The 23901-nt window shown below is 42.5% G+C and overlaps 1 protein-coding gene across 2 annotated transcripts in view; it reads right to left on the reverse strand.

Moving 5' to 3' along the window:
• DMAC2 (distal membrane arm assembly component 2) overlaps positions 1-23901 on the reverse strand; it is a 74219-nt gene that overhangs the window by 34016 nt on the left and 16302 nt on the right. The gene's annotated exons all lie outside the window — the stretch shown is intronic.

Below are 23901 nucleotides of genomic sequence, written 5' to 3' on the forward strand. Positions count from 1 at the left end.
AAAATAAGTGATGCAACCAGTCCTGCTCACTGCACTTATTCCAAGCTTCTCATCCCCATCCCTAGGAGATCCCTTTGCCCTCCGGGGAAAATGTGAATAGTGTCTTTCCCCCCCTTTCATCCCTAATGAGGCTCCTCCAGGCTGCCTAGTCACAGTCCCTTCCTTCAGTGTCAGTAGATGAAAAGGTACATCCAGGAGGAGGTCTGTAGGAAACCCAACCTTCCTTGTCATTGAACTTTGGCAAAGCAGACCTTGGGAGAGAGTTGCCAGAACCTCCATGCCTCCCCATTTCCTGACCTAAACTGGTTTTAAACTTGCTCATTCCTTCCCACCCCAGTCCTTTCATATTGGAGTTTAACTTGAATTTGCCATAACCTGGAAAATTATGTCCTTGATCCACTGAAATGCATGTGCCAGAAAAGGAGAGGAAAAGGAAAAACTTCTCCTGCTCTCTGAAGCCCGGTGTGAACCCACCATTCACAGGAAAACACATACATAACCAATTCTGAACTGGGAAATTCTATACCTTTGTCCACTTTCAGGGTTGTCTACCTGCAGGACCAGGGCTAAACAACTTACTACTTAGCTAGAATACCACCTAAACCTTTGAAAGCCTGTCTTCAGAGAAACTACTAGAAGCAACTAGAAAACAACTTCTCAAAGTCCATAAGTGAATCCTAATGGAAATTGCAAAAAATGCACATACTGTTTTAATAACTTTATGGGCTTCATTAAAGGCAATGCTCAGAGATGGAGGGATTATCGCTTTAGAGGACAATCAGCTCTTAACAGAGACAATCTGCTGGGATTTGGGAAAGGAATCAGAAAGCTACCCTGCAGAGATTATTTAAATAATGGTTAAAGAATGTACAATTTGGGGTATTGGGTTTTTTCCTTCCTTCTGAGACATTCGCCATTTAAATTTTTGTAATTGTTTGTTTATGTGAAAGGGGTTATGTTTACTTAATTTGCTGTGTAAGCCAATCTGACTTAGGTGAAAGAAGCCACCAAAACCCCTCAAGTCCCTCTGGCCAGGAGCTCCTCAAGTCTTTTATATCAGGGGCTCCAAAAAGAAGATAGGAAGAAGCAGTTTTCTACATTCATGGCCAGAAAGGGATCTCGCTCAGTTTCTAGGCACCTCAGACCAACCATCAGCACAATTCTATTCCACGTTTCTGCCTGTGTACGTTCCATCCACCCCACTCACCTTCTCAGGAAACCTTGGCCTCTGCTAAGGTGTGTTTTGTTCTTAAGAAGCAGGAGCACCTGAAGGGGACACAACCACCCACGCAGCTGGCCTCGTTTACAACCTAGAAAGCTGCACTGGTGCTGATGCTCCTTAGGACACAAGGGGAGGATTATAGCTCAGCTCTGGGCTTCGTGAAAGCCTCTGAAATTTGTTTTCTCCCATGGGGTCTATGAGACCCAATGTGTCAGCACAAAAAGGATGGGCAGGAGGAGAGGCACGTCTACTTCCCACCCAGCCTCCTTCTGCATGGATGGAACCTCCTTGAGGCTGTTGAGAGAAAGGTTTTATTCCATATTCATTACTTGATCTAATGCTGTGTGGAACTGGCCCCCTCAAAGAGGGTTGGTTGGGAGTTCTCTGTACTCAGGTACCTCTTTCAGGGTTTTTTAACCCTGACACAGACTGTATATACCTCCCCTCATCCACACTATTCTGTGTAATTTAATTTTGCCTGGCTAAGGCTGCTTCTGAATTATTTGTATAATTTGCTCTATATTTATAATAAAAATTATATATCAGGCATCAACATGCTGCCTCACAGTTGGTACTATTTTCTACAATGTCTTCTTTACAGGCAGAAGAAACAGGAATTGCTTAATAGGGAGTCAGCGTGAGCCTATTTCTAAGTCCACATGGTATCTGATCTCATGATCAGAGAATTCGCTCAATTCATTTGCACACCTGCTAACAAAGTGCGTCTATCTAGAGCAACAAGCCACAGCTCCAACCTGCCTGGGAGAAGCTGCCTGTCTTCCTCTGGGACAGAAGATGATTTCATGAGTAGAAGATCTCCTGGCCTCTTTACTAGGGACAAATCACACTTCCCACGCAGGTGGCTCCAGTGAGTCAGATGCAGCGATACAGCTTTCACTCCAACAGTCTCCACGGCTTCAGGGGTATAGAAATCTCTCTAGCACCCTCTCTTCCTTGTACCCTGTTCCTTTCTTTCTGCCCCTCAGAGGGTCAGAGCTCTTCTAACCTGGGTAACCTTCATTCCTTAATTAGCCTGTTATCTCATTTCCTTCACTTCCAAGCAACTGAAACGTGTGCTGTCTTTCTCCTTCCTCATGCCCTGGTTTCTCCTGGCCCTCTGCAGTGCTGGCTCCCTTCCCAAGACCACAGGAAGCAGCAGAAAATCAGCACCCATCTCTTGGCCAATTCAAAGGTACTTTCACCGTCCTCACATTGTTCACTTTTACCACATCTGAGACCACACACAACTTCTTCCTTCTGGACACTCTCCTCCTACCAGCCCCAGCTGTGCATTGCACCCCGACCTCAGATTTCCTACTCAGACCTGCTTGTCTCGCTCCACACCACCCTCTTTCCACAGCTTCCATGACCTCTCTGCAGGGGGCTCCTTCATCTATATCTCTAGCCCGTCTACTTCCCAGAACTCATGACACACCCAAATACCTTCTGAAATTGCTCCCCATCTGAACTGGCTTTTCCCCCACAGGTCACTCTTTCTTCTCAGTGACGCCACTGCTTCCTCGGCTCTTGCTCTTTCGTTTTCTACATTCAATACATCGTCGAAGCCTGTTGATTCCTTGTTTAACATCTCTCAGTTATGTCATTCTCTCCATTCCCATACACCTAAACAACCCAGGCCCTCAACACCTCTGCTGGAAATACTGCTTCCAGTACTGAAGTTAGCAGAGTTAGCATCCCCCCACAACTAGGGCGCCTGCCGGCCCCTGGTGGGGAACTCTGACCCCCAAGGAGACTGGAGGAACCCCAGAGTGAACTGGTAGGATGTAGGGGGACCGAGGGGGGAGGAGAAGTGAAGGCCAGACAAGATCGGCACCCCTGAGGCCGGGGAGATCAGGAGAGGCAGGTGGGAGGGACTCTCCGGGAAGAGCGGGAGAGGAGCAGAGGCCGTTTGCCCCGCCCACTTGGGCCCTGGGGAGCCTGCTGAGTTCGCAGGCGTATCCCCTGCCCTCCAGACCCCTCTTCAGGCCACGTGGGTCCTTGGGGGCATAGGAGGGAGACGGGGGACATCAGGAGAGGCAGGTAGGAGGGGCCCTCTGGGAGGAGCAGGAGAGGAGCCGAGGGTGATTGCCCCACCCACTCAAGCCCAGGGGTGGGGGGCACGCCTGGGCCCCTTCTGTTCTGTTAAGACTAAGCCCCACCCCCCACAGCCCCCAGGGCCTTTTCCAGCCCTATGGGTCCTAAGCATAGGCCACGCCCACTGCCCAAACCTCACCCTTGCTTAGGTCCCGCCCTCCACAGCCAAGGCCTTTTCCCCCTTTGTTTTTTCTTTTTTTCTTTTCCCTCCTCCTCTTTTTTTACTATTGTGGTACTGTTGCACCTTCTGGTTGTTGATTCATCTATATTTCTACATTTTTATTTTTATATTCTTTCTAACATATCTGTTATTTTCCTAGTCTAATTTTATTTTGTACTTTGCTATTGTTCTCTCTCTTTTTTTTTTTTTTTTTGCCAACCCCATCCCACCCCGTGGCTTGCAGGATCTTGGTTCACAAGCTGGGGGTCGGGCTGAAGCTCCTGTGGTGGGAGCTCCCTGTCAGAAGCCCTGGACTAACAGAGAACCTCAGAGCCCAGGAAATATTCATCAGAGTGAGGTTTCATGGAGGTCCTCATCTCAGCACCAAGACCCAGCTCTCCCCAACAGCCTACAAACTCCAGTGTTGGAAGCCTCAGGCCAAGCAACCAGTAAGAGAAGAACACAACCCCACTCATTAAAAAAAAAAAAAGAGACGGCAAAAAAATACGTCACAGATGAAGGAGCAAGGTAAAAACCTACAAGACCAAATAAATGAAGAGGAAATAGGCAATCTACCTGAAAAAGAATTCAGAGTAATGATAATAAAGATGATCCAGAATGTTGGAAATAGAATGGAAGCATGGATTGGGAAAATACAAGAAATGTTTAACAAAGATCTAGAAGAACTAAAGAACAAACAGAGATGAACAACACAATTACTGAAATGAAAAATACACTAGAAGGAATCAATAACAGAATAACGGAGGCAGAAGAACGAATAAGTGAGCTGGAAGACAAAATGGTGGAGGTAACTGCCAAGGAGCAGAATAAAGAAAAAAGAATGAAAAGAATTGAGGACAATCTCAGAGACCTGTGGGACAACACTAAACGCACCAACATTCGAATTACAGGGGTCCCAGACAAAGAAGAGTAAAAGAAAGGGTCTGAGAAAATATTTGAAGAGATTATAGTGGAAAAGTTCCCTAACATGGGAAAGGTAATAGTCACCCAAGTCCAGGAAGCACAGAGAGTCCCATACAGGATAAACCCTAGGAGAAACACACCAAGATACATATTAATCAAACTAACAAAAATTAAATTCAAAGAAAAAATATTCAAAGCAGCAAGGGAAAAACAAAAAATAACATACAAAGGAATCCCCATAAGGTTATCAGCTGATTTTTCAGTGGAAACTCTGCAGGTCAGAAGGGAGTGGCAGCATATACTTAAAGTGATGAAAGAGAAAAACCTACACCAAGGTTACTCTACCCAGCAAGGATCTCATTCAGATTCGATGGAGAAGTCAAAAGCTTTTCAGACAAACAAAAGCTAAGAGAATTCAGCACCACCAAACCAGCTTTACAACAAATGCTAAAGAAACTTCTCTAAGCAGGAAACACAAGAGAAGAAAAAGACCCACAAAAACAAACCCAAAACAATTAAGAAAATGGTAATAGGAACATACATACTGATAATAACCTTGAATATGAATGGATTAAATGCCCCAAGCAAAAGACACAGACTGGCTGAATGTATACAAAAACATGACCATTTATATGCTGTCTACAAGAGACCCACTTCAGACCTAGGGACACATACAGACTGAAAGTGAAGGGATGGAAAAAGATATTCCATGCAAATGGAAATCAAAAGAAAGCTGGAGTAGCAATACTCGTATCAGATAAAATAGACTTTAAAATAAAGACTGTTACAAGAGACAAGGAGGGACACTACATAATGATCAAAGGATCAATCCAAGAAGAAGATATAACAATTATAAATGTTTATGCACCCAACATAGGAGCACCTCAATACATAAGGCAAATGCTAACAACCATGAAAGGAAAAACAGACAGTAACACAATAATAGTAGGGGACTTTAACACCCCACTTACACCAATGGACAGATCATCCAAACAGAAAATAAATAAGGAAACACAAGCCTTAAATGACACATTAGAACAGATGGACTTAATTGATATTTATAGGGCATTCCACCCAAAAGTGGCAGAATACACTTTCTTCTCAAGTGCACATGGAACATTCTCCAGGATAGATCATATCTTGGGTCACAAATCAAGGCTCGGAAAATTTAAGAAAATTGAAATCGTGTCAAGCATCTTTTCCGACCACAACCCTATGAGATTGGAAATCAATTACAGGAAAAAAACTGTAAAAAACACAAATACATGGAGGCTAAACAGTGTGCTACTAAATAACCAAGAGATCACTGAAGAAATCAAAGAAGAAATAAAAAAATACATAGAAACAAATGACAACAAAAACACGACAACCCAAAACCTATGGGACGCAGCAAAAGCAGTTCTATGAGGGAAGTTTATAGCAACTCAATCTCACGTCAAGAAACAAGAAAATCTCAAATAAAATATCTAACCCTACACTTAAAACAATTAGAGAAAGAACAACATAAATGAAATAGAAATAAATGAAATAGAAATGAAGAAAACTATAGCAAAGATCAATAAAACTAAAAGCTGGTTCTTTGAGAAGATAAACAAAATTGATAAACCCTTAGCCAGACTCATCAATCGGAGAGGATGCAAATCAATAAAATTAGAAATGAAAAAGGAGAAATCACAAATGACACTGCAGAAATATAAAGGATTATAAGAGACCACTACAAACAACTATATGCCAATAAAATGGACAACCATGAAGAAATGCAAAAATTCTTGGAAACGTAAAATTTTCCAAGCCTAAACCAGGAAGAATTAGAAAATATAAACAGACCTATCACAAGTAATGAAATTGAAGCCGTAATTTAAAATCTTCCAAAAAACAAAAGTTCAGGACCAGATGGCTTCACAGGTGAATTCTATCAAACATTTAGAGAAGAGCTAACACTGATCCTTCTCAAACTCTTCCAAAAAATTGCAGAGGGAGAAATACTCCCAAATTCATTCTATGAAGCCACCATCATCCTGATACCAAAACCAGAAAATGATATCACAATAAAAGAAACTTATAGACCAATATCACTGATGAACATAGATGCAAAAATCCTGAACAAATACTAGCAAACAGAATCCAACAGCACATTAAAGGATCATACACCATGATCAAGTGAGATTTAACCCAGGGATGCAAGGATTCTTCAATATATGCAAATCAATCAATGTGATAAACCACATTAACAAATTAAGGAATAAAAACCATATGATCATCTCAATACATGCAGAAAAGCTTTTGACAAAATTCAACACTGATTTATGATAAAAAACTCTCCAGAAAGTGGGCACAGAGGGAACCTACCTCAACATAATAAAGGCCATATATGACAAACCCACAGCAAGCATCATACTCAGTGGTGAAAAAACTGATCTACTAGGAACAGGAACAAGACAAGGATGTCCACTCTCACCACTCTTATTCAACATAGTTTTGGAATTCCTAGCCACGGCAATCAGAGAAGAAAAAGAAATAAAAGGAATAAAAATTGGAAAAGAAGAAGTAAAACTGTCACTGTTTGCTGATGACAGGATACTATACATAGAAAATCCTAAAGATGCCACCAGAAAACTACTAGAACTAATCAGTGAATTTGGTAAGGTTGCAGGATACAAAATTAATGCACAGAAATCTCTGGCATTCCTATACACCAACAATGAAAAATCAGAAAGAGAAATTAAGGAAACAGTCCCATTTACCATTGCAACAAAAAGAATAAAATACCTAGGAATAAACCTGCCTAAGGAAGCAAAAGACTTGTACTCAGAAAACTATAAAACACTGATGAAAGAAATCAAAGATGACATAAACAGATGGAGAAATATACTATGTTCTTAGATTGGAAGAATCGATATTGTGAAAATGACTATACTGCCCAATGCAATCTACAGAATCAGTGCAATTCCTATCAAACTACCAATGGCATTCTTCACAGAATTAGAACAAAAAATCTTACAATTCGTATGGAAACACAAAAGACCCTGAATAGCCAAAGCAATCTTGAGAAAGAAAAATGGAGTTGGAGGAATCAGGCTCCCTGACTTCAAACTATACCACAAAGGCACAGTAATCAAGACAGTATGGTACTGGTACAAAAACAGAAATACAGATCAATGGTACAGGATAGAATGCCCAGAGATAAACCCACACACATATGGGCACTTAATTTACGACAAAGGAGGCAAGAACATACAATAGAGAAAAGACAGCCTCTTCAATAAGTGGTGCTGGGAAAACTGGACAGCTACATGTCAAAAAATGAAATTAGAACATTACCTAACACCATACACAGAAATAAACTCCAGATGGATTAAAGCCTTAAATGTAAGACCAGACATTATAAAACTTTTAGAGGAAAACATAAGAAAAACATTCTTTGATATAAAACACAGCAAGATCTTTTTTGATCCATCTCTTAGAGTAACAGAAATAAAAACAAAAATAAACAAATGGGACTTAATTAAACTCAAAAGCTTTTGCAGAGCAAAGGAAACTATAAATAAGACAAAAAGACAACCTTCAGAATGGGAGAAAATCTTTGCAAATGAAACAACAGACAAAGGATTAATCTTCAAAATATACAAACAGCTCATGGAGCTCAATATTAAAAAAAAAAAAAATCCAGTCAAAAAATGAGCAGAAGACCTAAATAGACATTTCACCAAGGAAGACATATAGATGGCCAAGAAGCACATGAAAAGATGCTCAACATCACTAATTATTAGAGAAATGAAAAGCAAAACTACAATGAGGTATCACCTCACACCAATCAGAATGGCCATTATCAAAAAAGCTAGAAACTAATAAATGCTGGAAAGGGTGTGGTGAAAAGGGAACCTTCCTACACATTGGTGGGAATGTAAATTGATTACAACCACTATGGAAAACAGCATGGAGGTTCCTTAAAAAACTAAAAATAGAACTACCATATGACCCAGCAATCCCACTACTGGACATACACCCTGAGAAAACCATAATTCAAAAAGAGACATGCACCACAATGTTCACTGCAGCACTATTTACAATAGCCAGGACATGGAAGCAACCTAAATGTCCATCGACAGATGAATGGATAAAGAAGATGTGGCACATATATACAATGGAATATTACTCAGCCATAAAAAGAAACTAAATTGAGTTATTTGTAGTGAGGTGGATGGACCTAGAGTCTGTCATACAGAGTGAAGTAAGTCAGAAAGAGAAAAACAAATACCGTATGCTAATGCATATATATGGAATCCAAAAAGAAGAAACAAGAAAAACAAATACCATATGCTAACGCATATATACGGAATCCAAAAAAGAAAAAAATGCCCCGCAACTAGGTTCATCAATCAACTGATGAACCTAGTTGCGGGGCAGGAATAAAGAGGTAGACATAGAGAATGGACTTGATGCCATGGGGTGGGAGGGCGAAGTGAGAGTAGCATCGACGTATATACACTACCGAATGTAAAATAGTTGGCTGGTGGGAAGCAGCAGCATAGCAGAGGGAGATTGGCTCGGTGCTTTGCGATGACCTAGAGGGGTGGGATAGGGAGGATGGGAGGGAGGCTCAAGAGGGAGGGGATATGGGGACATATGTATGCATATGGCTGATTCGCCTTGTTGTGCAACAGAAACTAACATGGTATTGTGAAGCAATTATACTCCAATAAAGATGTATTAAAAATAAAAATAAAAAAGTAAATGAAAGACTGATGTTACCAAGTGTTGTTGAGGATGGGGAACAACAGGTATTCTTACAGACTGCTGGTAGAAACATAAAATGGCACAACTACTCTGGAAAAGAGTTTGGCATTGTCTTATACATTTAAATGTACTTATACAGTCCAGCAATGCAACACCCAGGTATTTACCCAAGAGAAATGAAAATAGATAACCACACAAAGAGTTATACACGAACATTCATAGCAGCATTATTCATAATAGCCAAAAAGTGGAAACAACTCAAATATCCATCAACGTGTGCATGGATAAGCAGACTGGTATATCCATACAACGGAATATTAAATGGGGATTTTAAAAAAGGGGAGGGGGGCACAAACGACTACTAATATAAGATGGATGCATTTCTAAAACATTCTGCTATGCAAAAGAAGCCAGACACAAAGGAGCACATGCTCTATGATGATCTTAATGAAGTTCAAAAATAAGCAATAGTAATTAATGGTGTTAGAATTCACCGTAGTGGGGTAGAATTAACTATAAAGGTGCACACAAGAGCTTTTTGGGCTGATGGAAAGATTCTACATCTCAATTCAGGCGGTGATCACATGGGTGTGTACAGTTACCAAAAATAAAACTGTACACTAAGATTTGTGTGCTTTTTAATGGATTTTAATTTTATCTGAATTTTTAAAAATAAAATAAACAAAGGAGCAGCTAATTCAACCTGTCAGGTACAAAGCACCTGTATTCATTTTCTACTTTTGCAAAACAAATTACCACAAATTTAGTGGCTTAAAACAACATCCATTTTTTTAGCTCGCAGAATTCAGTTCCTTGAAGTTTTAAGACTGAGGTCCTCACTGTCCTGATACAAACACTCTCAGCTACTACAGGACCTTCTCAGGTCCTAGGCATGAGGCTCCCTCTATCTCAGTGATGGAGAACATCCCTTAAATCCAATCCCTAATCTCTCTGATTTCCCCTTCTGAGACCAGCTGGATAAAACTGCCTACTTTTAAGGGGTTCCTGTGATTACACTTTTTGTTAAACTTAAAGTCAACTGATTAGTGACCCCATTTACATCTGCAAAATCCCTTTTGCCACATAAGGTAACACAATCATGTGCATGATTACTCATCATATATTCACAGTCCAGGGATTAGGAGTAAATCTTGGGGTACCATCCTAGAATGCTGCCTACCACAGCACCATATGAAAGTTGTTCGTGCTCTCAGGGAGCTCCTTCAGGGTCCCTGTTCTGAAGAAATGGCAAAAAAGCCAAATGGGGTCGGTCCAAACTCAATTTGATATTATAAGAGACTAAAGACAAAAAACAGAGACAAGAAAGCAATGGCCCATTTCCTGCTAGCCTGTAAATCTAAGTCACAGGTGCATTCATTGCCCTCAAACCTTTAGTAATGTTCACAGGCACTGATAGTAGCTAGCACCGAAGTTAACCCCTAACTAAAGTTATCAGAAACCAAAAGCCATCCCAATAAACCAACCAAAAGTTACAGTAAGGCTGCACTAGTTCAACCAGGACATTTTATAAACTTTCGATGATTCATTTATTCAACATCACTTATTGACGATGTACTATATGTCAAGCACTAAGCCACTTGCTGAGAACACATGATGATTATAAAATAAAGCCCTTGGGGCTTCCCTGGTGGTGCAGCGGTTGAGAGTCCGCCTGCCGATGCAGGAGACACGGGTTCGTGCCCCGGTCCGGGAGGATCCCACATGCCGCGGAGCGGCTGGGCCCATGAACCATGGCCGCTGAGCCTGCGCGTCCGAAGCCTGTGCTCCGCAACGGGAGAGGCCACAACAGTGAAAGGCCCGCGTAACGCAAAAAACAAAACAAAACAAAAAAATTTTGAAAAATAAATAAATAAAGCCCTTATTTGGATTGTTTTTCAAAAAATTCTACTGTAAAAAACGGGAGAGACAAAAAAGAAATGAAGGAGTAACAAAAAATGGGAAGGGAAGGAAAGGGGAAAATTCTGAGGTAATTGCAGAAATTCAAATAATGAGAATTTTATGGTACTGAGGAAGTACTACTTTTTAGTGTGACAATGGTACTGTGATGATGTTTTTCAAAAAGCCCTTATATTTTAGTAACACAACTGAAATATTTACAGATGATATGATTTGATATCTGGGATTTGCTTCAAAACAATCCAGATTTGGAGAAGGGAGTATACATGCAACAAGATTGGTCATGAAGGGGACTTCCCTGGTGGTCCAGTGACTAAGATTCTGTGCTCCCAGTGCAGGGGGCCTGGGTTCGATCCCTGGTCAGGGAACTAGATCCCACATGCTGCAACTAAGAGTTCGCACGCCGCAACCAAAGATCCCACATGCTGCAATGAAGATCCCGCATGTGGCAATGAAGATCCCACATGCCTCAACTAAGACCCTACGCAGCCAAACAAATTAAATATTTTTTAAAAAAGATTGGCCATGAAATGATAATTGCTGAAGCTGCGTGATGAGTACACATGGATTCATTGTATTATTAGCTTTACTTTTGCAACTATTTGAAATTTTCAAGACAAAAAATCCTTGCTCTCCAGAAGCTTATAACACAAAAGTCAGATATTCCAACAAATAGACTGCTAAGTAGTTTAACAAAATATACACAAATTGCTAGTCCAGCTCTGGGTACAGTGACTGTCCTGGAATAGGCAGGAGTCAGACAAGATGTCAAATGAGTGGCTCCCTTGACCAGAGTCTACAAGGAAGAGTCTTCCAGGCAGAAGGGCAGGCGAGTGGGTACAAAGGCATGCGGATGTGAAGCCACGGAGCTTCCGCACACTCTTCGGATGACTTACTAGAGGCCATGTTACTTAAGAGCACATGTTCTAGAGCCAGACCAGCTGTGCTGGAGTGCCTGCTCCTGAGTCCCTACTGTGAGACCTCAGGCAAGCCGTCTGTCACGTCTCTGTGCCTCAGATTGTTCACCTATAAAATGCAGATTATAACAATACCTACTTCACAGGGCTGTTGTCAGGAGTCAATGCGTTAATCCATGTGCAAAGAGTTAAGAAAAAAATGGGTGAAGAATAAACATTAGCTGTTAGTGATGGATGCGGTATCCCAGCCCACAATACCACACATCTTGAAAATCTCATCTAATTTCTATTTGTTACTTATCTTCTTTGATTAGACTGTATATTTGCAAATTAGGGACTATGTCTATTGATCTCTACAGCCCAGAACATAGCCTAAGGTTATGGCCATAACAGGCACCAATCAGTCAACTCTTCTTTCAGGCAGCAGGGGTGGGACCACCCAAAGGCTCTGTCTAGGCCCCTATTTATTCTTCTATGGATTAGACCCTGAATTCTTACAGTTCTTTGGCTTCCTTTCACTTCCCTTCCTTGTTTGCATCTTGTCCCTTACTCTGCTCCAGAGATGTTCATTCACTAATGGTGCTCTCTGGTCCACTCCCTGGCAGGTGATCCAACGCTTCCTTTATCTCTCTCCCCACTGCTATATTATCTAAACAGGCACTGCAACACTTATTCTGCAACTCATAAAGGGTGAAAGGAGGATGAATTTATAGACCATTGGCCTCACACCTATTTGTGAGAAGTAGACACCTCTGGAAAAGAGAAAAGCAAGTAAGATGGTAGCCAGAACATAAGGCCTTCCAACATAGCCCCACTACTGAAGAGAACCCAGAGACATATTAGTAATAATCAGCTAACACCTCACTAGGGTTTGGGGGTACTCAGAAACTTCTGGGGAGGAGAGAGAGGCACAATGGGCCGGGAGTCCAGTTTTATGTTAATTTTTGCTGTGCAGAATAATTTCTTTCTCCCCCACTAGTAGACATCCTCAATTACCCTCCAAAGCAGAGACTTAGAGAGGAAGATCCAGAGTCTGAGAACTCAGAAGACAACAGACATATAGACTCTAAAGATGAAGTATGAAGCTCAGATGCAGGTCTCTCTTGGATCGCAACTGTCCGTACAAAGTGCCCTCTGCCCTGAGCAGCAATCTGGGGCTGGAACATGATCCTGGTCTCCCCAGGAGTGGGAAGTGCTGGTAGAACATTAACTATCTGAGCGCAGAAGGAAATGGAGCCCTCTGAAGGGCCTCTCCCTACATATTCTCCCCAAGTTAACCTCTGAGAGCTGGGCAATTCAAGGCCATGTCCCAGCCCTAGGATTTGATGGTCCTTTTCTTTTGTAACGTTTGGGGAGGGATCACAGAGCAGATATGGGACACTGGAAAGGACAGACTAAAAAGAACTGGTTAAGCATGCTTTGTTTAAAGGTCAAAGTCTTGTGAACCGTGCCAACCTCCCTTCCCTGCCTGGGCTCTCTATGACGATGAGTCTTGCCCTGTGCTTTGAACCCCACTGAACCCAGAACTCTTCTTGCTTGAGGACTAGAGAAGTCAAGGAAAAGGGGAACTGGAAACAGGAAGACAAATGAAAAAAGCAGAGTGGCAGGACTCTTAAAATACTCAGTGTGATTATAAGGAAATGAAACTGGTCTTCTTGTAGGGCTCAGACTAGTTTTGAGAGCAGCTCTGCATAAGTGACTAAAATATTTTGAGTAATGACAGAACTTTTGGAATAAAAAGGTAGCCAACTAGGACAACTACTTTTAAGGTGCCCATACTTATTTGGATATGATATACTTGTAAAAGGAATCCTATAACTCACTTGAGTCTCATAACTTTGTCTTAACATAGGACTGAAGAACAATTTGATACAACTAGGAGTTTAAGGAGAAAGGGAAGATTAGGGGGAAAAAGGAGTGTAAATGGTGGCAGAGATTTGTAGATAAGAAAAAAGAAGACCCAAAGGAAAGAGTAATACAAAGGGAACGATAAATTCCAGAGATGGAAGCACTGTGTTAATTATGACTAAAATCAGCTAATAGGCCCCCTTCCCCAGCTGAAGCTTTTCTGGGTAACACTGTCACCCAGCTCTGTGTGGTCCAGGATGAAGTGAAGTAGGAGTGGAAATGGGCAGAAACAGACATTAAAGTCTTCCAATTCCATTTAAACCCAAGAAGGGCTTTATTACCCTACACTGGAGTGTTAGACTTGGTGCATTTTATGGTTAGTTTACATTAGACAGAGAAATTTGTTTACATCAACTCTTCAATGATAAAAGAATTGGTAAAGAATCAACCATGGGACACAGAGGCAACCTAGTCCCAGGGCAGAGTCTGTGCGGGGTGGTGGTGGCCATTGTTGATGCTTACTCAAATAGTTCCTCAGAAGCAGCCCAGATCTCTGAGGGCAGCTACTCCACCACAGCTCACCCTGATACATGCTGAGATCCCACATAGGCCCCACCTGCCTTGCAGCATGGTTCTACAACACAGCAGGGGTAGCAGAGGCTGGGGACAGTGACCAGCTGTGAGGGACAAAGGGGACTTGCAACCAAAGCTATGTCAGCGCAGAACCACAGGCGCCTGCACAGGCAGTGCATTGGACATCTGTCTGTGGTAATGCAAGCCAAGAGCCCACAAGAGCCCCACTTACTTTGGCCCTCCCCTGCTCTGAGGCAGGGGTGTGAGTACGGGAGAGTGAAAAACATACACTTAAAGGGAACAGAGCCAGTTCAGGCCAACCCTCACAGCTTCTTCTCCAGCAACTTGGTATCAGACCCCACCTCCAATAGGGCAGTGATGGCCACTGAGCAGAGGGGAAGTCCCACCAGACACCCGGCTCCAGTTCTAGCCCCTCCATCTCCAGCCCCACACCCTACCAAGGTTATAGATACCAGCACACTCAGAGGTAAGACATGACTTATGTCCATGTCAAATCCAGTTTTCCCACCAAAGGCACTGGGTACATGCAGTCTATAGAGGGATGCTCCCACACAAGAACACCATTTCAAGACCACAGTAGGTACCTATTTCACCTAAACTCATAGAGGTAGAGAAAGTTAAGCAAAATGAAAAAGCAGAGGAACGACTCTCAATTGAAAGAATAAGAGAAAACCCCTGAAAAACTAAATAAATCAGAAAGAAACAATTTATCAGATAAAGAATTCAAAGAATTGGTAATAAAAATGTTAACTGAGGGAGCTTCCCTGGTGGTGCAGTGGTTGAGAGTCCACCTGCCGATGCAAGGGACACGGGTTCGTGCCCCCAGTCCGGGAAGATCCCACATGCCGCGGAGCGGCTGGGCCCGTGAGCCATGGCCGCTGAGCCTGCGCATCCGGAGCCTGTGCTCCACAACGGGAGAGGCCACAACAGTGAGAGGACTGTGTACCGCAAAACAAACAAACAAACAAACAAACAAAAAAACGCTGGTAGCTGGCTTCCCTGGTGGTGCAGTGGTTAAGAATCCGCTTGCCAATGCAGGGGACACGGGTTCGATCCCTGGTCCGGGAAGATCCCACATGCCACAGAGCTACTAAGCCCGTGCACCACAACTACTGAGCCTGCACTCCGGAGCCCGCGAGCCACAACTACTGAGCCCGTGTGCCACAACTACTGAAGCCCTCACACCTAGAGCCCCTGCTCCGCAACAGGAGAGGCCACTGCAATGAGAGGCCAGTGCACCGCAGCAAAGAGTAGTCCCTGCTCACCGCAACTGGAGACAGACTGCACGCAGCAACGAAGACCCAATGCAGCCAAAAATAAATTAATTAAATTTTTAAAAAAGCAACAACAACAAAACCTCTGGTAGCTCCTCACTCACGAGAGTACAAATTCCTTGGCTGTTCCTCATCCAGACTTTCACTGTTTCCTACAACCCTACCCCTCCTGCCACCAAAAAGGGCCCCAAATAAGACCAGGTCAAAAACACCCACCCCTTTCACTCTATCCTAAAAAACCAGCAACTGGTTACATGATACCTGTGAGTGGGTCCCCTCTCATACAGGCATTAGTCAAATTTATTTTATCTGATGGTAGATCCTTGGGCCCCCAAAGGGATGACACAGATTTCAATGAGGAAGAGGAAAGAAAATGCATGGGAGGGCGTTCAAGCTGTAGGACTTGAGTTCATCTAGTCAAATCTCCTCATTTTGCAGCAGGCAAAGGTAAGGCCTAGAAGAGTAAATCTACCAATTCAAGGTCAGAGCTTAGTCACCAGCCCCAGGGCGCAGGTTCCCTGGCCCACAGTTCTGCTTCTTCTGCCAACAGGCCTAGAAATCTTTCCCAAGCACAACTGTCTGGGATCCCCACAACCCTCCCCATTCCCTGGATGCAAAATCAGGCCCCCCTACCACACCATACAAGCCTGCAGATTCTAAGATGACCTGGAAGAAACAGAACAGGAAAGTTCAAACTGTGACACCAGTTCAGGGTGGAACTCCTGGAGACAAACACAAGGGCCTTTGACTATAGGGAAAAAATAGGCCTATTGTTTTCATGGGCAGAACCAAACCACAGCAGGATCAAGGAAACCAGTTCTATGCCCAGAGATCAGGACTTGGCCCGAAAATATCAGACTGGAGAAGCGGGAAACGAGAAAGAAACACTTACTTTAAGAAAATAAGGGCATTACAACAGTTCCTACCCCCGGTTTTTGTTTTTTAGTGTTTTGCTTTTCTTTTCTCACACAGGCCTCTGAGTCCCCTAGGGTCTAGGAGGGCCAGGAAAAGGAGTGGTTCCCTGGAAGGCAGAGGGCTCAGGATGAGATTTGACGGCTCCATTATGACACCGTTAACACAGAAGAAAGCTACTCCATCATCTCCCTGATTACAAGTAAAAGAAAAACAAAAAACTAACTCTGTCCCTCAACAAAGGAAACGCACCCTCCTGCAAAATACAGGGGACTCATTTGGAAACTGCCCACCTGCCCACCTCAGTAGTGCAAGAAACAGGAGGAGGGAAATGCAGAAAAGCCTGAGCCTTAAACAACAACTATTTCATGAGCACATCCTCCGCAGCCACCAAGTCTGAAGCTACTTGATATGATTTCAAATTGCCAGAATGTCTTGTTTCGCGCCCTAAGCCATCTCTGACCATATTCCTTGATGCCTAGAGATTCATTCCTTTGGGTCTGATCCTTTGAAGTGACTGAACATTTAGACTGAAGAACAAAGTCTCGTGCTCAGCCCCAGGCAAAGTCTATCATTCCTCCCTTCCTGCCCTGGCACAAGCTGTTCCTCTACGTGTAACATCCTTCCTTCTCCTGCCTTTGGCCTCAGCAAACTCAAATGGCATGCTCTCTCAGAGAGCGGGAAGGGGCTCCACAGGCAGATGAGTAGTGGTTCCCCCTCCGTGCTCCCACAGCTCGCTGAATGTACCCCTATTTATAACATCACAAAGTAATGATATTTAATTTTTTATTTTTGAAAATTAAGATACAGTATGAAAAGATAAAGCGTCACCCATATTCCATTTTCTACCCATAATCTAGACTTAATCATTGTTTAACAATTTGGCATATTTCTTCCAGTCTCCTTCTCTGGGTGGCAAACTGTAACCTCCTGGAATGCAATGACGATATACTCTTTCCCCTGTTCCTACAGTTCTGGAGGTTAGAAGTCCAAAATGAGTGTCACTGGACTAAAATCAAGGTGTTGGCAGGATGGCATTCCTTCTGGAGAGCCAAGGAGTGAATCCACTCCCTTACCTGATTCAGTTTCTAGAAGCCACCCACATTCCTTGCTGCTCAGCCCCCTTCATCTGCAAAGCCAGTGATGGCTGGTGGAGTCTTTCTCACGCTGCATCATTCTGACCCTGACTCTCCTGCCTCCCTCTGTCACTTATGAGGATTCCTGTGATGACATCAGGTCCACCTGGATAATCCAGGATACTCTCCCCATCTCAAGATCCTGAACTTCATCACATATGCAAAGTCCCTTCTCCCAAATAAAGTAACATTCACAGGTTCCAGGGATTAGGATGCGGACATTTGGGGAGGACCATTATCTGCCTAAACTTTACCCACACCCAAAACTTGCTTTGCCTTCCTCCTCTTTCACTTTCTTCGTTTTTCTTAAATTTAATTAAAAAAATTTTTTTTCAGTTATACATATACACATACTTATTCTTTTTCAAATTCTTTTCCCAATTAGGTTGTTACATAATACTGAGCAGAGTTCCCTGTGCTATACAGTTGGTACTTGTTGGTTATCCATTTTATTATTTTTTCTTCTTTTAATTTATTTATTTGGTTGCACTGTGTCTTAGCTGCTGCAGGCAGGCTCCTTAGTTGTGGCTCGCAGGCTCCTTAGTTGTGGCTCTCTGGCTCCTTACTTGTGGCACATGTGCTCCTTAGTTGCGGCTCGTTGGCTCCTTAGTTGCAGTGATGGGTTCCTTAGTTGTGGCAGCCGGGTTCCTTAGTTGTGGCTCACAGGCTCGCTCCTTAGTTGCAGCTCGCAGGCTCCTTAGTTGTAGCATGCGAACTCTTAGTTGAGGCATGTGAGATCTAGTTCCCTGACCAGGGATCAAACCCGGTCCCCCTGCATTGGGAGCTCGGAGTCTTAATCACTGCACCACCAGGGAAATCCCTGGTTATCCATTTTAAATACAGCAGTGTATATATGACAATCCAAACTTCCTAACTATACACCCCCCACCCTTCCCCCCGGTAACCATAAGATCATTCTCTAAGCCCGTGAGTCTGTGTCTGTTTTGTAAATAAGTTCATTTGTATCATTTTTTTAGATTCCTCAGATAAGTGATATCATATGATATTTCTTTCTCTGTCTGACTTACTTCACTCAATATGACAATCTCTAGGTCCATCCATGCTGCTGCAAATGGCATTATTTCATTCTTTTTAATGGCTGAGTAATATTCATTGTATAAATGTACCACATCTTCTTTATCCCTTCTTCTGTCGATGGACATATAGGTTGCTTCCATATCTTGGCTATTGTAAACAACGCTGCAATGAACATTGGGGTGCACGTATCCTTTTGGACCATGTTTTTCTCCGGGTATATGCTCAGGAGTGGGATTGCAGGATCATATGGTAGCTCTATTTTTAGTTTCTTAAGGAACCTCTATACTGTTCTCCACAGTGGCTGCACCAATTTACATTCCCACCAACAGTATAGGAGGGTTCCCTTCTCTCCACACCCTCTCCAGCATTGTTTGTGGATTTTTTGGTGATAGCCATTCTGACTGGTGCGAGGTGATATCTCATTGTAGTTTTGATTTGCATTTCTCTAATAATTAGCGATGTTGAACATCTTTTCATGTGCCTCTTGGCCATCTGTATATCTTCTTTGGAGAAATGTCTGTTTAGGTCTTCTGCCCATTTTTTGATTGGGTTCTTTGTTTTGATGATATTAAGCTGCATGAGCTGTTTGTAAATTTTGGAGATTAATCCCTTGTCAGTCACATCATTTGCAAATATTTTCTCCCATTCTGTGGGTTGTCTTTTCATTTTGTTTGTTTCCTTTGCTGTGCAAAAAGCTTTTGAGTTTAACTAGGTCCCATTTGTTTATTTTGTTTTCATTTCCATTATTCTGGAAGACAGATCAAAAAAGATATTGCTGCAATTTATGTCAGAGAGTGTTCTGCCTATGTTCTCCTCTAGGAGTTTTATAGTGACCAGTCTCAAATTTAGGTCGTTAATTCATTTTGAGTTTATTTTTGTGTATGGTGTTAAAGAATGTCCTAATTTCATTTTTTTACATGTAGCTGTCCAGTTTTCCCAGCACCATTTATTGAAGAGACTGTCTTTCCTCCATTATATAATGTTGCCTTCTTTGTCACAAATTAATTCACCATAGGTGTGTGGTTTATTTCTGGGCTTTCTATCCTGTTCCATTGATCTATATTTCTATTTTTGTGCAGTACCATACTGTTTTTACTTTTTAAGATTTTTTTTTTGATGTGGACCATTTTTAAAGTCTTTTATTGAATTTTCTACAATATTGCTTCTGTTCTATGCCTTGGTTTTTTGGCCACAAGGTCAGGTGAGATCCTAGTTCCTGGACCAGGGATCGAACCCACACCCCGTGTATTGGAAGGTGAAGTCCTAACCACTGGACCGCCAGGGAAGTCCCAGTACCATACTGTTTTGATGACTATAGGTTTGTAGTATAGTCTGAAGTCGGGAGTCTAATTCCTCCAGCTCCATTTTTCCTCCTCAAGTTTGCTTTGGCTATTCAGGGTCTTTTGTGTCTCCATACAAGTTTTAAGATTTTTTGTTCTAGTTTTGTGAAAAATGCCATTGGTGATTTGATAAGGGTTGCATTGAATCTGTAGATTGCCTTGGGTAGTATAGTCATTTTGACAATATTGATTCTTCCAATCCAAGAACATGGTATATGTTTCCATCTGTTTGTACCATCTTCAATTTGAAAAAGGAGAAGTTACAACTGACACCATAGAAATGCAAAGGATCATAAGAGACTACTACAAGCAACTGTATGCCAATAAAATGGACAATCTGGATAAAATGGACAAATTCCTAGAAAGGTACAATCTCCCAAGACTGAACCAGGAAGAAATAGAAAATACAAACAGACCAATAACAAGTACTGAAATTGAAACTGTGATTAAAAAACTCCCAACAAACAAAAGTCCAGGACCAGATGGCTTCACAGGTAAATTCTATCAAACATTTAGAGAAGATCTAACACCTATCCTTCTGAAACTGTTCCAAAAAATTGCAGAGGAAGGAAAACTCCCAAACTCATTCTACAAGGCCACCACCATACCAAAACCAGACAAGATACCACAAAAAAGGAAAATTACAGGCCAATATCACTGATAAACATAAATGCAAAAATCTTCAACAAAATACTAGTAATCCAAATCCAACAATACATGAAAAGGATCATACACCATGATCAAGTGGGAGTTATCCCAGGGATACAAGGATTTTTCAATATAAACAAATCAATCAATGTGATACACAACATCAACAAATTGAAGAATAAAAACCATATGATCATCTCAATAGACTCAAAAAAAGCTTTTGACAAAATTGAACACCGATTTATGATAAAAACTCTCCAGAAAGTGGGCATAGAGGGAACATACCTCAACATAATAAAGGCCACATACGACAAGCCTACAGCTAACATCATACTCAACGGTGAAAAGCTAAAAACATTTCGTCTAAGATCAGGAACAAGACAAGGATGCCCACTCTCGCCACTTTTATTCCACATCGTTTTGGAATTCCTAGCTATGGCAATCAGAGATAAAAAAGAAATAAAAGGAATCTAAATTGGAAAAGAAGAAGTTAAACTGTAACTGTTTGCAGATGACATGATACTATACATAGAAAATCCTAAAAATGCTACCAGAAAACTACTGGAGCTCATCACTGAATTTGGTAAAGTTGCAGTTTACAAAATTAATACACAGAAATCTGTTGCATCTCTATACACTAACAATGAAAGATCAGAAAAAAATTCAAGAAACAATCCCATTTACCATTGCATCAAAAAGAATAAAATACCTAGGAATAAACATACCTAAAGAGACAAAAGACTTGTACTCCAAAAACTATAAGATGCTGATGAAAGAAATAACTTTTCTTCTGATGCAGAGGCAGGAGCACAAGCTTCGAGGTGAAACACACTAGCTCTGTCATTAACTGGCTGGATGACCCTGGACCAGTCACTTCACCTCCCTTAGCCTCTTCTTCCTCACCTGTAACACAAGGGTACCTCTTACTGCATTAGGAAATGACAGTAAAAGAGTAGGTGAGATATCTAAGGCATTAAACACTGAGCCTGGTACGTGATGAGCCCTCAGTAAACATTCCTTTCAACCTGTGCCTTTTTCCAGCCCATTTTCTCTCACCCTCGTCCATTTTCTCCTTCGTCTCCTTTCACTTCAGTGACGCAGTCTAAGCTAAAATGGTCATACACCCGTTTCTTGTGATTCTGCTTCAGTGCTTCTTTGGATGGAATCTGATATCACTCAACATAGCTCACTATATTTATACGGAGAGATCTGTTTTTTAAAAAGTCCTTTTACGTTCACATGAAGCTTTTATATACGTCATCGTAATTTACACCTGCCAGTCCTAATTCTGCTCTGTTAATTTATACATACATTTCTTTATTTTATCCTTTTTCAGTCTTTCCCTTACACCTTATGAATAAGGATAGTACACAGACAAAAGTAATGCCTGGCCACAACGGGGAATTCCTTAAGCAAATGAGTTCATTTTGCAAGATATCCCCTGAAATCTGTTTCTAGACTTGGCTTTCAGTGAAACCATTTAACTCTAGGACACATTCCCAGACCCCCAGGGACAATAACTGTGACCCAAGCCATACACCCTCTGGGTATTCCTGACATTGCTCTAAGACATTTTCCAGAACGTTGTTTATGAGTTACCGCTACCTAATCCTTCCATTCCTGGAAGGTAAATCTCCCTCTGTCATTTCTTTTCCAGCTGGCCTGCCAGGACCCTGGCTAGAAGATGCCTCCCCCCCAGATAACCAGGGTGGCATCTTTGCCTGTACCCATAATTATTATAGCTCACACACACTCACCACGTGCCAGGTACCGGCACCTAAGGACTTTATATGTAGGTACAGTCTTCACTAAAAATCTCTGCTTTTACAGATTAAAAAAACTGAGACAGGGCTTCCCTGGTGGCGCAGTGGTTGAGAGTCCGCCTGCCGATGCAGGGGACACGGGTTCGTGCTCCGGTCCGGGAAGATCCCACATGCTGCGGAGCGGTTGGGCCCGTGAGCCATGGCCGCTGAGCCTGCGCGTCCACAGCCTGTGCTCCGCAACGGGAGAGGCCACAACAGTGAGAGGCCTGCGTACCAAAAAAAAAAAAAAAAAAAAAAAAAACCTGAGACAGAGAAGTTAATATTTACCCAGCATCATACAACTCCATAATTTAACTTCATCTCTCACTCAATTAAATATCAATTATTTAATCTGGGCAAAGGACACTCTAAGATTTCTGAGGTCTCCTGAATGAAATCCACCTTTCAGAATGATTTTGCCCCCTCTGTTTTCAGGATGCAACAAACACAGCATTTGGTTTTCTGTCTTGCCCTTGACTTACACATCTGTTCCCTAACATTACACTCACAATTACACATCCCTTCATAAGAGCTAGCTTTTAGGAATTTCAATCTCCTTGGGAAAGAAACAGGCTCAGGTTCCTAGTCCCCATGAAAAGTCATTTTTATTGAATTGTCAGCTACTTGTGTTAGGAAACTGTTGATGGAAACCACTGACTGAGACCCCCGCCCCAGGCCTGCTTGCCTGAGTTGTCTCACAACAGGAGGTCCTGATAAGGAACGTGGTTCTGCCTCTGAAAACTCTCGGTGAGAATTCGGGAGGGGCCCAAAGAGGGAGGAGATGACCAACCTCCCAGAGTCCTTCTCACTGGAAACCACCTTGGCTGAGAGATGCGTGAGCCCCCAGGAAGGACCCTGAGTCAGACTATGGGCCAAGCAAGATGACTGGCCACAGACAACCTGGAAACTAATCCCATCACCATAAAACCCGAGACTGCAAGCCACGTGGCAGAGCAGTCCTCCCGGGTGCCCTTACCTGCTGCTCTCCGCCCAGGTGCCCTGCTGCTCTCCGCCCAGGTGCCCCTTCCCAGTAAAGTCTCTTTGCTTTGTCAGCACGTGTGTCTCCTCAGACCATTCATTTCTGAGTGTTAGACAAGAGCCCACTCTCAGGCTGTGGAAGGGGTCCCCCTTCCTGCAACATTTGCACAGACATTCTCTGGCCATATAAGGGGTGCACTAAGAAAACAATGTGTAATGAGAAGGAAAAAGAGGACGGAGAGTCCCTGGAGTGATCACAAAGGAGAGGAGACTCCAAATGCAGAACAGTCATAAAACACACCCAGTCTGTGGCCTTTGAACAATGGCAGCCCCACCTGCCCCTTTTCAGTGCCTGCTGGC

The sequence above is a fragment of the Aethalodelphis obliquidens genome, unplaced genomic scaffold (genome assembly GCF_003676395.1).
Source record: "Aethalodelphis obliquidens isolate GAN/ISIS:26980383/991018 unplaced genomic scaffold, ASM367639v1 scaffold43, whole genome shotgun sequence".
NCBI classification, from domain to species: Eukaryota; Metazoa; Chordata; class Mammalia; order Artiodactyla; family Delphinidae; genus Aethalodelphis; species Aethalodelphis obliquidens.